Genomic DNA, 12,092 nt, shown 5'->3' with positions numbered 1-12,092 from the left:
CCTGCTTTCATCCCCTCTGTGGGTCGTGGCCCTCTACTTATCTCTCGCACAGCTGGGGATGCCGGTCTCAGGTGCAAAGAAAGGCCACCTTGTCAGCTGGGAAGCTCCTGCTGGCACCAGGCTGATGTCTCTTAGACAGCTGTATTAAAGAAAACCAAACATCAGTGCCCGATCTTGGCAGCCCATCAGCCAAAACCCCACAAGTCTGCTACTCACCCTGCTCCTAAGAACGCTCAGCTGCTCGGGCCGCACGCTTCAGGCATGCTCGGAGACCGAGGCCGTCGTCACAGGGGGTGCCTGGGTTAAGAGGAGAGGAGGTGATTTGGCATGGCTGAAACCTGAGGGGACCCTCGCTCCTCCTCCCTACTTCCCCGACTCACCGCAACTCCTGGGCAGCTGCCCAAGGCCACCCGGAGGGCACCTTTAAATAGAAAAGTTCAGGGCTTCCTCACCAGGTCCTGTAATGCATCCACAGGGCTCACACGTGCAGGGAACCTGGTGCATCCACTGGCTGGTGACGGGGGCTCGGCAGGCTCCGAGTGGATTGCCTAAAGCGCACAAATGAGAATGGAAACTTAGAGCAGCACCAGAAATTGAGACTGGAGCAGTAACAGCTACTTCTCTCCACTGCTCACCTTGACTGCTGGTATCCAGATTTTCTTCCTAAAAAGAAAGACAAAGAAGAGAGCTGTAACAGAGTCACCATGTACACTTCTGCTGCAGAGACAAATGGTGCCTCACCTGCTCGGGGGAAACCACTCACCCAGGATGGGGCCCTCTGGCACACATTTAATCCATATGAATCTGAAAAAAGAGTTAGGACAAGAGTCAAACTGTTGCAGGATAACTTAAGAGCTCCAGATATCCTATGTCCATCTACAAATCCCACCCAGAGTCCAACTCCACCCCACATTACAAACTTCAAGTCCCCGGGACTTCTCCTATTGCACCAGCCTAGGCAGCAGGGCAGAGCAGCTCCGGCACAAATGTGTGCAGACACCCGTGACACAGGACAGACAGGACGTGACAGACAACAGGGACACAACACGGACAGAAATCTCCTGGCAAGGAAAATGCCTGCAAGGACTGAGAGAATGCAAAAGGGGATGACTGAGGTGAGACCGATGGTGAGCTGATGAGGCTCAGAGAAACCTGGAGGAAGAAGATGCTAACCAAATGATTTATTCCAAGAACTGCAAAGATGGATGCCTGAGAATCCCACGGCCAGAAGCCTCTACCTGCCCTCACGTTCTTTCAAGTCCTAGTCCGCCATAATGGATCCTGGCGGGGCAGAGCTGTCCACACAGCTCAGAAGAAGACCTGCAAAGACACCTGACCGGATGCTGCTAAAGAGACAAGAGAGTCTGATGCCTGTCTGAGCTCCTGAGTCCAAAGTTCTATGGCATTGGTGCGAGGCCGAGGAATGCAGAGAGCACAGATGCTAACAATGATGCCAGGGTTTCTGACAGGCCCCACAAAGGGCTAAGGTAAAAGACATGACATATCCAAACAACACACAATACACAATAGACAAGTGACACGATACACACCGGAACTGCTCTGCCCTGTGCACCTCAGCACTGTGATCCAAAGTGAGACTTTGCTTTTATGGGGCCTAAGGGGCTGCTGCATGGACACCCCCCCACCTCCAAAGGGGACTCAAAAACCCCTCCCAGGAATTCCCAAACCAGCACCCTGCTTTCATCCCCTCTGTGGGTCGTGGCCCTCTACTTATCTCTCGCACAGCTGGGGATGCCGGTCTCAGGTGCAAAGAAAGGCCACCTTGTCAGCTGGGAAGCTCCTGCTGGCACCAGGCTGATGTCTCTTAGACAGCTGTATTAAAGAAAACCAAACATCAGTGCCCGATCTTGGCAGCCCATCGGCCAAAACCCCACAAGTCTGCTACTCACCCTGCTCCTAAGAACGCTCGGCTGCTCGGGCCGCACGCTTCGGGCACGCTCGGAGACCGAGGCCGTCGTCACAGGGGGTGCCTGGGTTAAGAGGAGATGAGGTGATTTGGCATGGCTGAAACCTGAGGGGACCCTCGCTCCTCCTCCCTACTTCCCCGACTCACCGCATCTCCTTGGCAGCTGCCCAAGGCCACCCGGATGGCACCTTTAAATAGAAAAGTTCAGGGCTTCCTCACCAGGTCCTGTAATGCATCCACAGGGCTCACACGTGCAGGGAACCTGGTGCATCCCCTGGCTGGTGACGGGGGCTTGGCAGGCTCTGAGTGGATTGCCTAAAGCGCACAAATGAGAATGGAAGCTTAGAGCAGCACCAGAAATTGAGACTGGAGCAGTAACAGCTACTTCTCTCCACTGCTCACCTTGACTGCTGGTATCCAGATTTTCTTCCTAAAAAGAAAGACAAAGAAGAGAGCTGGAACAGAGTCACCACGTACACTTCTGCTGCAGAGACAAATGGTGCCTCACCTGCTCGGGGGAAACCACTCACCCAGGATGGGGCCCTCTGGCACACATTTAATCCATATGAATCTGAAAAAAGAGTTAGGACAAGAGTCAAACTGTTGCAGGATAACTTAAGAGCTCCAGATATCCTATGTCCATCTACAAATCCCACCCAGAGTCCAACTCCACCCCACATTACAAACTTCAAGTCCCCGGGACTTCTCCTATTGCACCAGCCTAGGCAGCAGGGCAGAGCAGCTCCGGCACAAATGTGTGCAGACACCCGTGACACAGGACAGACAGGACGTGACAGACAACAGGGACACAACACGGACAGAAATCTCCTGGCAAGGAAAATGCCTGCAAGGACTGAGAGAATGCAAAAGGAGATGACCGAGGGGAGACTGATGGTGAGCTGATGAGGCTCAGAGAAACCTGGAGGAAGAAGATGCTAACCAAATGATTTATTCCAAGAACTGCAAAGATGGATGCCTGAGAATCCCACGGCCAGAAGCCTCTACCTGCCCACACGTTCTTTCAAGTCCTACTCCGCCATAATGGATCCTGGCGGGGCAGAGCTGCCCATACAGCTCAGAAGAAGACCTGCAAAGACACCTGACCGGATGCTGCTAAAGAGACAAGAGAGTCTGATGCCTGTCTGAGCTCCTGAGTCCAAAGTTCTATGGCCTGGGTGCGAGGCCGAGGAATGCAGAGAGCACAGATGCTAACAATGATGCCAGGGTTTCTGACAGGCCCCTCATAGGGCTAAGGTAAAAGACATGACATATCCAAACAACACATAGTAGACAAGTGACACAATACACACCGGGACTGCTCTGCCCTGTGCACCTCAGCACTGTGATCCAAAGTGAGATTTTGCTTTTATGGGGCCTAAGGGGCCGCTTCATGAACACCCCCCCACCTCCAAAGGGGACTCAAAAACCCCTCCCAGTAGTTCCCAATCCAGCACCCTGCTTTCATCCCCTCTGTGGGTCGTGGCCCTCTACTTATCTCTCGCACAGCTGGGGATGCAGGTCCGTGTCAGGTGCAAAAGAAGGCTGCCTCGACATCTGGGAAGTTGCTGCTGGTACTGTTGTTCAACAACTCCCCGTTGTTTCTTAGTCAGCTACATGAAAGAAATCCAAATATCAGTGCATGATCTCTGCAGCACACTGGCCAAACCCAACAATTCTGCTACTCACCGTTCTCCTAAGAATGCCTGGCTCCTGGGGCCGCATCCTTCGGCCGCGCTCCGAGGCTGATGCCATTGTCACGGGGTAAGCCTGGGGTAAGAGGAGACGAGGTCATGTGGCATTGCTGAACCCTGAGCGGACCCTCACTCCTCCTCCCTACTTCCCCGACTCACCGTGACTCCTCGGCCGGTGCCCAAGGCTACCCTGGTGACACCTTTAAATAGAAAAGGCAGAGGCTTCATCGACAAGTCCTGTGATTCTTCCGCAGGGCTCGGGAGAGCGGCGCACCCGGTGCGTCGGCCGGTTGGTGACTGGGGCTCGGCGTACTCTGAGTGGATTGCCTAAAGTGCAGAAACAGGAACAGATGCTTAGAGTTGCACTGGAAAGCGAGACTGGAGCAATAACAACTGCTTCTGTACGCTACTCAATGCTCACCTTGACTGCTGATATCCAGCTTTACCTCCTAAAAAGAAAGACAAAGAACAGAGCTGTAACAGAGTCACACTTTACACTCCCCCTGCAGAGACAAACGGTGCCTGACCTGCTCGGGGGAACCTCCTCACTCGGGATGGGTGGATGGATTTTATCCTTCTGCGTCTGAAAGAAAGTGAGGACAAAAGTCAAAGGGCTGCGGGATAACTTCACAGCTCCAAACATCTTCTGTCTATCTAGGAATATCATCTAGAGTCTGGCAACACCCCACAAACTGCAAGTCCCTGGGACTTGTCCTCTTGCAGCAGGCTATGCGGCAGGGCAGGGCAGAGGAGCTCCGGCACAAACATGTGCAGACACCCGTGACACGGAACGTGACAAACAGGGGGACAACAAACACAACACAGCATGCTTGTGGTGAGGGTCTCGAGGGGAAAAGGCAAAAGGGACCCCAAAGACACACTAGGTAACACGGTACGCCGGACAACACGACGTGGACCGGAACTGTTCTGCGCTGCCTGCCTGAAAGCTGTCATCAAAAGTAGAGCCTCTCCCTTTAGATGTCCTAAGAGGCCCCTTAGAGAAGATTGCTTTTCCCTCTGCTAATTTTTAAGTCTGTCCCAGGAACTCCCAACCCACTACTCTCCCATCATCCCATCTCCAGGCCGTGGCCCTGACTTATCTTTTGGATGATCGGTGATGAGGATCCATGTTGCGCCTGAAATGAGTCTGCCTTGGAGGGCCCCGTGATCGCCTGTTAGCCTCTCGGTCAGCTACAATAAAGAAAAACAAAACCAAAGTATGTGTACAGAGGTATGTGGGCCAAATCCCAGCGAGTCGGCTACTTGCCCTCTCCTGAGTGTGCCTGGCTCCTTCAGGCTCCAGCTTCATCCTGATTCCAAGGCTGTGGCCATTATTATGAGTGGCACCTGGGTTAGAGAAAGGCAAAGTGAAATGGCATTCCTGTGAGTACAGTGGATAACCTTGCGTGCTGTAAGACATGTGAATGCCTCTGCTCGGCTTCTAAAAGGCCTTGGGTGGGGGGCTCAAATAAACACCCTTTCTCACCCTGCTGCCTTCAAAACCACCCCCCCAACAATAACTCCTAACCAGATACCCGCTCACCCTCCCTCTCCCAGTCACAACCCTCAACTCACCTGAAGCCTCAATCTCAAACATCATCTTGGACACTGGGCAGATCCCTCTTGTGACACGATGAATCTGCTGAAAAAAGTGTTGTAATTAACACAACCTGGAGTCACTGGAAGCTGCACTGCTCCTAAAAAAAAATACAAAACAAATTAAGAACAAAACCAGAAATTACAAATGCACTTTACCACCCCTAAACACAAAACCCCAAACTGTGAACTTAAATACTCCCTGTATTCTATGTTGTTTTCTTCACAGTATCTTCAAAGCCTCTGTTGCTTTAGATGCCCAGAAACACCTGCTAGAAATAAGCTGAAATAAGCTGAAAGAGCCTCTTACCTAAAATGAGAGAAGAGCTCTGATCCCAGCACCTCCCAGAGGGGGAATGAAGGCCCTGGGCAAAGGCTGGGGTTAATATACCCCTGATGGTGCCCGCCTCTCGTTCCCATGGCACCCAGGAAAAGGGAGGGGGCCAATCCCACCGGGTATAAAAACCCTCAGAGCAGCTGCAGGTGTTTGGCTTCTCTGATTTGATTTCTAGGGGAGCAAAGGGCTTGTTATGGAAGAAAACTCTTCAGAAAAATATCAGTGCTTTTTTTTTTTTGCACCATCTACTTAGAGCAAAAGGGCAGAAAACTGGTAAGAAATAAAAGTTTCTGTTTAGGCAGCATAACTAGATAAATTGGGTAATTTGCTGTTAACTTTCATAATTTTTCCTTAGTGGCTATTAAGTAGTACTTCACATGTGACTAAGCTGGGTGGAGAAGAATGCTTATGATACAAATAGTCTAAGTCTCCTTGGGACCTCTAATTAGGCCTATCTACATTATAAGTAAAAATAAGAAGAATAAAAGCCTCCCAGGCAGTGTAAGGGCTAAGTGCATGCCGGGCTCACCCTGCTCTGAGATACTTGGTCCTATGGCACAGAAAGAAGGGCCATGAAATGTATTTTTAAACCCTTAAAATGCTGAAAAAAGCAGAGCTTCGTTCCAGTGAACCCCTTAAACCGAGGAAATGGGGCAGTTACCTCTACTGAAACTAATACAATAGCAAATAAATAGCTTTTGCCCTTTAATTTATTCTCCTTAAGTACTGGGAAAAGAGGGGTTTTCCCCTTTCTTTAAATCTCTCCAGTGATGAAAAAAGAGGGATTTTTCCCTCAGTTCAAACTCTTAAGATGGAGGGATAGCTGGGCTTCTCCCTCAATTTAGGCCTCAGGACAACAAAACGGGGCCGGCTCCCCTTAATTCAAACCCATAAGAAACATTGTCAAGACTGGGAAATAATAAATAATATTTAGACTGGGAAATAATTGAAAATGAGGACTCCCTGTCAATTAACACCCCGAACAGCATAGAAAAGGCAGGGATTCTTTCAACTGAGACCACTAAAATTGCAGGGGAAGCAGAGTCCCTCCCAGTTGGAACACAAAAAATAAAGGAAAAGGAAGCTTTTTCCCTTTTTTCTAAACCCTTTTTCTCCTAATAACCCCTCTCCTTTCTGGGAGTGCTGTGGAGGGTCTGGGGGCTCTGGGAGGGACTGGCACAGTAAAAGGGGAAAGTTGAAAGCCCTCTCCTGGAACCCCAGATGCTGCCTGGCCTGCTCAGATGCTGCCCCTTGGCAAAAGGGCTCTTCCCTTGGCATTTTCTCAAAGTGTTGCTCCGTGCCCGGATGGCTCCGGCTGCTCCCTAGTCTGTGCTGGATGCTCTGACCGTAGTTCCTGGAGGGACCCTTGGGATGCCCCTGTTAGCCCCTCTGGACTAGCAGCTCCCTGTGCAGGTGTGCCTGGGTAACCCTCTGAAAGCAGCTGGGCACACGGGGGGTGCTAGACCTTGGAGTGGGCTTGAGGTGAAGAAAGGTCCTGTGAGGAGTTCCTTCCCCTGCACAGCCCTTCGTCTGCCCCTTAAACCATGGGCTGCCAGACTTCCCTTTCTAAGGAAATTAACCGTCTTTCCTCTCTGTGTGCCCGTGGCCGAAACTGCGATTTGGCCTCCAAAACCGCAGAGAACGATTTCTCACGGACCGCGGCTGCCGACGCCGAGAACTCTTGCCGCCCTTGGAGGGCCACGTGCCTTCTGTGAACGGACGTCGACGCGCAGCGGGGCTGAGTTTGGCTTTACGGGGAAGAGGGCCGGCGCAGGGTTTCTCCGGGAGCAAAGCTGCCCCCGCCAAGAACTCGGGCTGCCCTGGTAGTGCCGAGCACCTCCTGCAAACTGGCATCGGGAGACGCGGGGGGTGTTTTTCTGTGTAGAAGTTCTCCCAGACCAAAGCTGAGAGCATCTAACCCTAACCACAACAACTTAGCTGGGTCTAAAACTTACAGCCTTCGGACTGGCGGCGTGGGACCCGACCCGCTGTGCCACTGCTGGCCCCTTGCTCAAGCATTCCACTGCAGTCCTAAAACTCTGCCTTTTCTGAGGGTGTTTCCTCTGACCCTGACCGTAATCTTCAAAATATGCTAAAGACTCATAAAATGGCTTTGAAAAAGCCCCAACAATACCCTAAGAAGTCCCAGAAAAGTCCCTTCCAAAATCTCCTAAATACCTTTAAAAGTCCTGGAAAGAAACCTCACAAAGACGTGCTCAGTCTCCGAACTCTACCTCTTGCTGTCTAGCCCACAGATGTCGTCCCTACCTTTTTGCAGTGGGTCTGTTGTCCTCTGAGGGTTCTGTCATTGTGCTGCTGTGTGAGGGTTGCTGTCTGGTCTCGCTGTTAGGGTTGCTGGGTTGTGCTGCTGTTGGGGGAAAAGGCTGTTTTTAGGGGGGCTGCTTAGGCTGAGGTTAGGGCTGGGGTGAGGGGTGGTACAGCTGTACCGTGCACCCCTGATCTCCACTGGACTGTCCAGCCCTCAAGCCCTCTCCCTTTACCCCTCAACCGGTCCCTCTGCCCCCCAGCCCTCACCTCCTGTGTGTCACCCTTGACCCCTCTCCTTTGCCCCTCAGCCCCCAGCTTCTCTGTGTCACCCTACGGCTGCCCCTGCCACCCTCAGCATCTCTGTGTGTCACCCGCTGTCCCCTCTCCCTGTTCCTCCCTCAGCTCCCAGCCTCTGTCACCCTCAAGCCCGCACAGTGCCCCTCGAGCTGCCCCTCAGCCTCCATGTGTTGTGCCATGAAAAGACCCTAAAAAAACCTAAAAATTCCCGGAAAACCCCCTAATCTTCAAAATGTCCTAAAAACCCCATGAAAACCTAAAAATAGCCTCAGAATGCTGTTAGAATACACTGGAAATACCCTACTTTTAAAAAACCCCTAAAAATCCCCAAAGAACCTTTAGAAATCCCGAAATATACCCTAAATAGTCCAAAAAGAGCTCAAACAATACCCCAAAAATCCTTAAAATGCCCTGATAAGACCCTAAAAAAGCCTAAAAATTCCCTCAAAAACCCAAAAATACCCTAGCCCTAAAAAGTCCTCCACATACCCTCAATAGTCCTAAAAAACCCCCAAGAACACCCAATTCCCCCCCCCAAACAATTCTTAAAAGTACTAAGAAAACCCTTAAAATACCCTAAAAAAATCTTTTAAAAGCCCTGAAAAAGCCCTAAAAGTATCCTAAATGTTTCCAGAAATTTCCTGGAAAACTCCTCCAAAAAAGCCCTAAAATATCCTTTTAAAGCTGTGAGAAAATCCCTAAAAAAACCCCTAAAAAACTGCTCAGCCCCCAACTCCTACCTGTCACTCTCTAGACCACAAACATCATTGCTACCTGTTTATTAGGGTTGCTGCCTGCAGCTGCTGGGAGAGTTCTGGGGCTGTCCCAGCATTGGGGTTACTGCCTTGTGCTGCTGTTGGGGAACACTGGGGTCCTAGGGGTGCTCTTTAGGGTGACCTTGGGGTTGGGTTGAGGGCTGCTGCACCTGTACCCTAACCCTACCTGGTACCCTGTGTCCTTTGTACCCCTAACCCTCGGTGTGAGCTCTCCATCTGTCAAGCCTCCCCCTCCTTGCCCCTCAGCCCGCAATATCTGTGTGCCACCCCGAGAACTCTGGTGTTGTCCCTTGGCCCCCTGGCCTCCACCGTGCGCTCTCCACCTGGTTAGGGGTGGTTTTTAGGGTAAGGTTAGGGGTGGTGTGAGGGCTGGTTCACCTGTCACCCTCAAGCAGCCCCCACTTTGCCCCTCAAGGCATTTGCTTCCCCTCACCCTTTTCTTGTCACCCTCAAGTTCCCCACTCCCAGCCTCTCAGCATCTCTGTGCCACCCTGGAGCCCCCCATTTGCTCCTAACACCCCCTTCTGCCTCTCAGCTCCCCCCATCCTCTGTGTCACCCTCCAGCCCCCTCCCCTCAGCCCGCAGCCCCCTGTGACACCCTGCAGCCCATAGACGTTGTCCCTGCCTGTCTCGCTTGGGTGTTGTCCTGCTGCGAGAGCTGCGCCGTCCTCCGAGGGTTCGGGCTCCTGCGTGCTGCTGGAGGGGACTCACGGGTGGGCGGTGGGTGAAGTAACGGATGGAGCGGGAAGTGTGGTGGGACGGGTTAAGGGCGGAGTGAGGGATGGAGCAAGGGCGGGCTGGAAAATGGAGTAGGGTTAGGGGCGGAGAAGGGGACGCAGCAGTAGGGGGCTGAGGTGGGGAGGTGAGTGTTAGGAGAAAGCGTAACTCCAAGACCGAGTCTGCAGCCAACGAGAACTCTGAGTGACCTGGGAGTGCCGAACGTCTTTGGCAAACTGATGTAAGGAAACTGGGGTGATGAGTTTAGTTTCCCTTGGAAAAGGGATGGCATCTGTGTCCGTGGGCCTGCACCCTGCCCAGGACCTTTGATCTCCAGTGGGCTGCCACCTCCTAAAATTCCAAACATCGCAGGTGAGACAGGGGGTTGCAAATTTTACTCGGGGTAGAAACCAATTTTGGATTTAGCTGAAGTCTGCTGGTGAAACTTGTGTAGTCTGTTAATCGGTGTGCTTACAAAAAGGCCTGCAGAGAGAACAAAGGAAGTTCGAGGATTCTGTGGGAAAAAGAGAATCTGGGTTACGACCGAGTGCACGGCCTCGTCCCTGTGTGAGTAAAAGTTTGAGGTTTTGCTGGCAGCATCGCCGAGTGCTGAGGGGTCCCCTGGTCGATAGGGCAACTTGGGAGGGTTTGCTTCAGGCTTTGCTTGTGAAAGGTGTGAGAAAAGCAAGCAGCTCTGAAGCAGATGAGCCCCCTCTTGCCTGTTGAAGTGTTGCATAAATCAAAGATAAACCTCAAGGTCCCTTCCCACCCAAACCATTCCGTGATTCTTTGCCCTGGAGGCAAGGGTGCACCTGTCACCGCATTTCTCTTCACAGAGAAAAGCAAGGCACAATTCTCCCCAAGAATATGTCTGGGATTCACATTCTCTGAACCTCAGAGGAAGTAAAATCAATTCTTATCTCATTTACTGTGCCTGTGTTTGTGCCGAAGTAGAATGCAGCGTGGAGATTGTTCACCCAAAGTGAGGGTGTTTTGTTTCCTTGGCCTGTCGGGGCCAAGCGTGTGTACGTGTCGGGACTCTTGGGTGACAGTCATGAGTTGTGTGCGGGGTTGAGTACTTGGCAGATTGGGTTTAGATGTAATGTAATATAGTATAATAAAGCAATTAATTAGCCTTCTGATAAGGCAGAATGCAGATTGGAAACATTTGCACATATGATATTAAAGGACATGTGAACCACCTTTCTGTGAGACAAAGACACAAGACTTGGCCCATCCCTAACTTAGGACACAGCTAAAAAATAATCGATAAAATAATTTTTAACCTATTTTTGAAGAACTCTCTAAAACTAATGGCAGATGATATAGCTATTTTATCTGGCAAGCTTCCGTGCAAAATTCCCTGCTGATGCTGGCTCAGACGGATGGAGATTTGGGAGGAGGGGGAAGAACCAAGTGCCATGGGGCTTTATTGGATGAGCCTTGAAAGGTTTCTGCAAGCTTCTATTGCAAGGTTGATGAACCTTGTGTTTGTTAACTTCAGTTTTGCTCAGTGTTTTAACCCTGCTTTATCTCCTGTGGTCCAGATGACACATTCACACATCTTTAGAAAATTCAGTGGGATGATCTTCAAACAACATGTGACTTTGCACCAGTGAGGGCAGAAACTTGATGGTTTTACCTCAATCTATAGTTTTTCAATATTGCTAGAGAAAGTGCTTTTCTGTGAAATGTCTACTTTGGTTAGATCATGCAAATTGAGTGCTGGCTGCTACTTCCATAAGATGAAGAGTAAGAATAACTCAGGAATGTTTCATCATTTGTCTCTGCACTGGTCAGAAATGGTAATTTGAGCTCCAATCTGTAGAAATTTAGCAAAAGAAGTTGGACACTCAGAGGATAAAAATAGAAAAAAATGCATTGGAAGGATTTTTCCTGCTAGTGAGTGAGTTTCTACCTGTAGGAGCATCAGGGGGGTAGCACGGTCGGGACGAGAGATCTCTGAAGCCAGGTCGTGGAACTTGGGGTTTATTGCAAAGGGCCTGGGGGCAGGAGCCTTTTGGAACTTGGGGTTTATTGCAAAGGGCCCGGGGGCAGGGGCCTGCTGGGAGCTGCCAGCCACAGCTCAGAGCAGGCCTGAGAGAAGAGAGGGGGAGAGAGGATGAGAGGTAAGAGAGCAAAAGCATAAGAGAGTAAAAAGGGGTAAGCGAGTAAAAGGGCAAGAGAGTGAAGTTCCCATTACAATACAAGAAATCATCTTCTATGTTGAATATTCTAATTCCCACTAACCAATCCAGTACAATACACAAATCCTATAGCATTTCCATACAGCCTATAAGAATCACTACATTACCATTCTGTGTTACATTTTAAACCCTAAAAGCTCCTCTTTGGACCCCTTCTGCCAAGCTGGCAGGGTCTGCTCGGACCCTTGGAGCTGTCTGCAGGCAGAGGGTGTTGTTCCATCAAAAGGGGATTACCTTCGGCTGGCCACACCATTGTTTTCCTGTTGTTCAGTAACT

The sequence above is a fragment of the Agelaius phoeniceus genome, unplaced genomic scaffold, assembly GCF_051311805.1.
Source record: "Agelaius phoeniceus isolate bAgePho1 unplaced genomic scaffold, bAgePho1.hap1 Scaffold_287, whole genome shotgun sequence".
Lineage (NCBI taxonomy): Eukaryota > Metazoa > Chordata > Aves > Passeriformes > Icteridae > Agelaius > Agelaius phoeniceus.
This window is presented reverse-complemented; position numbering follows the sequence as displayed.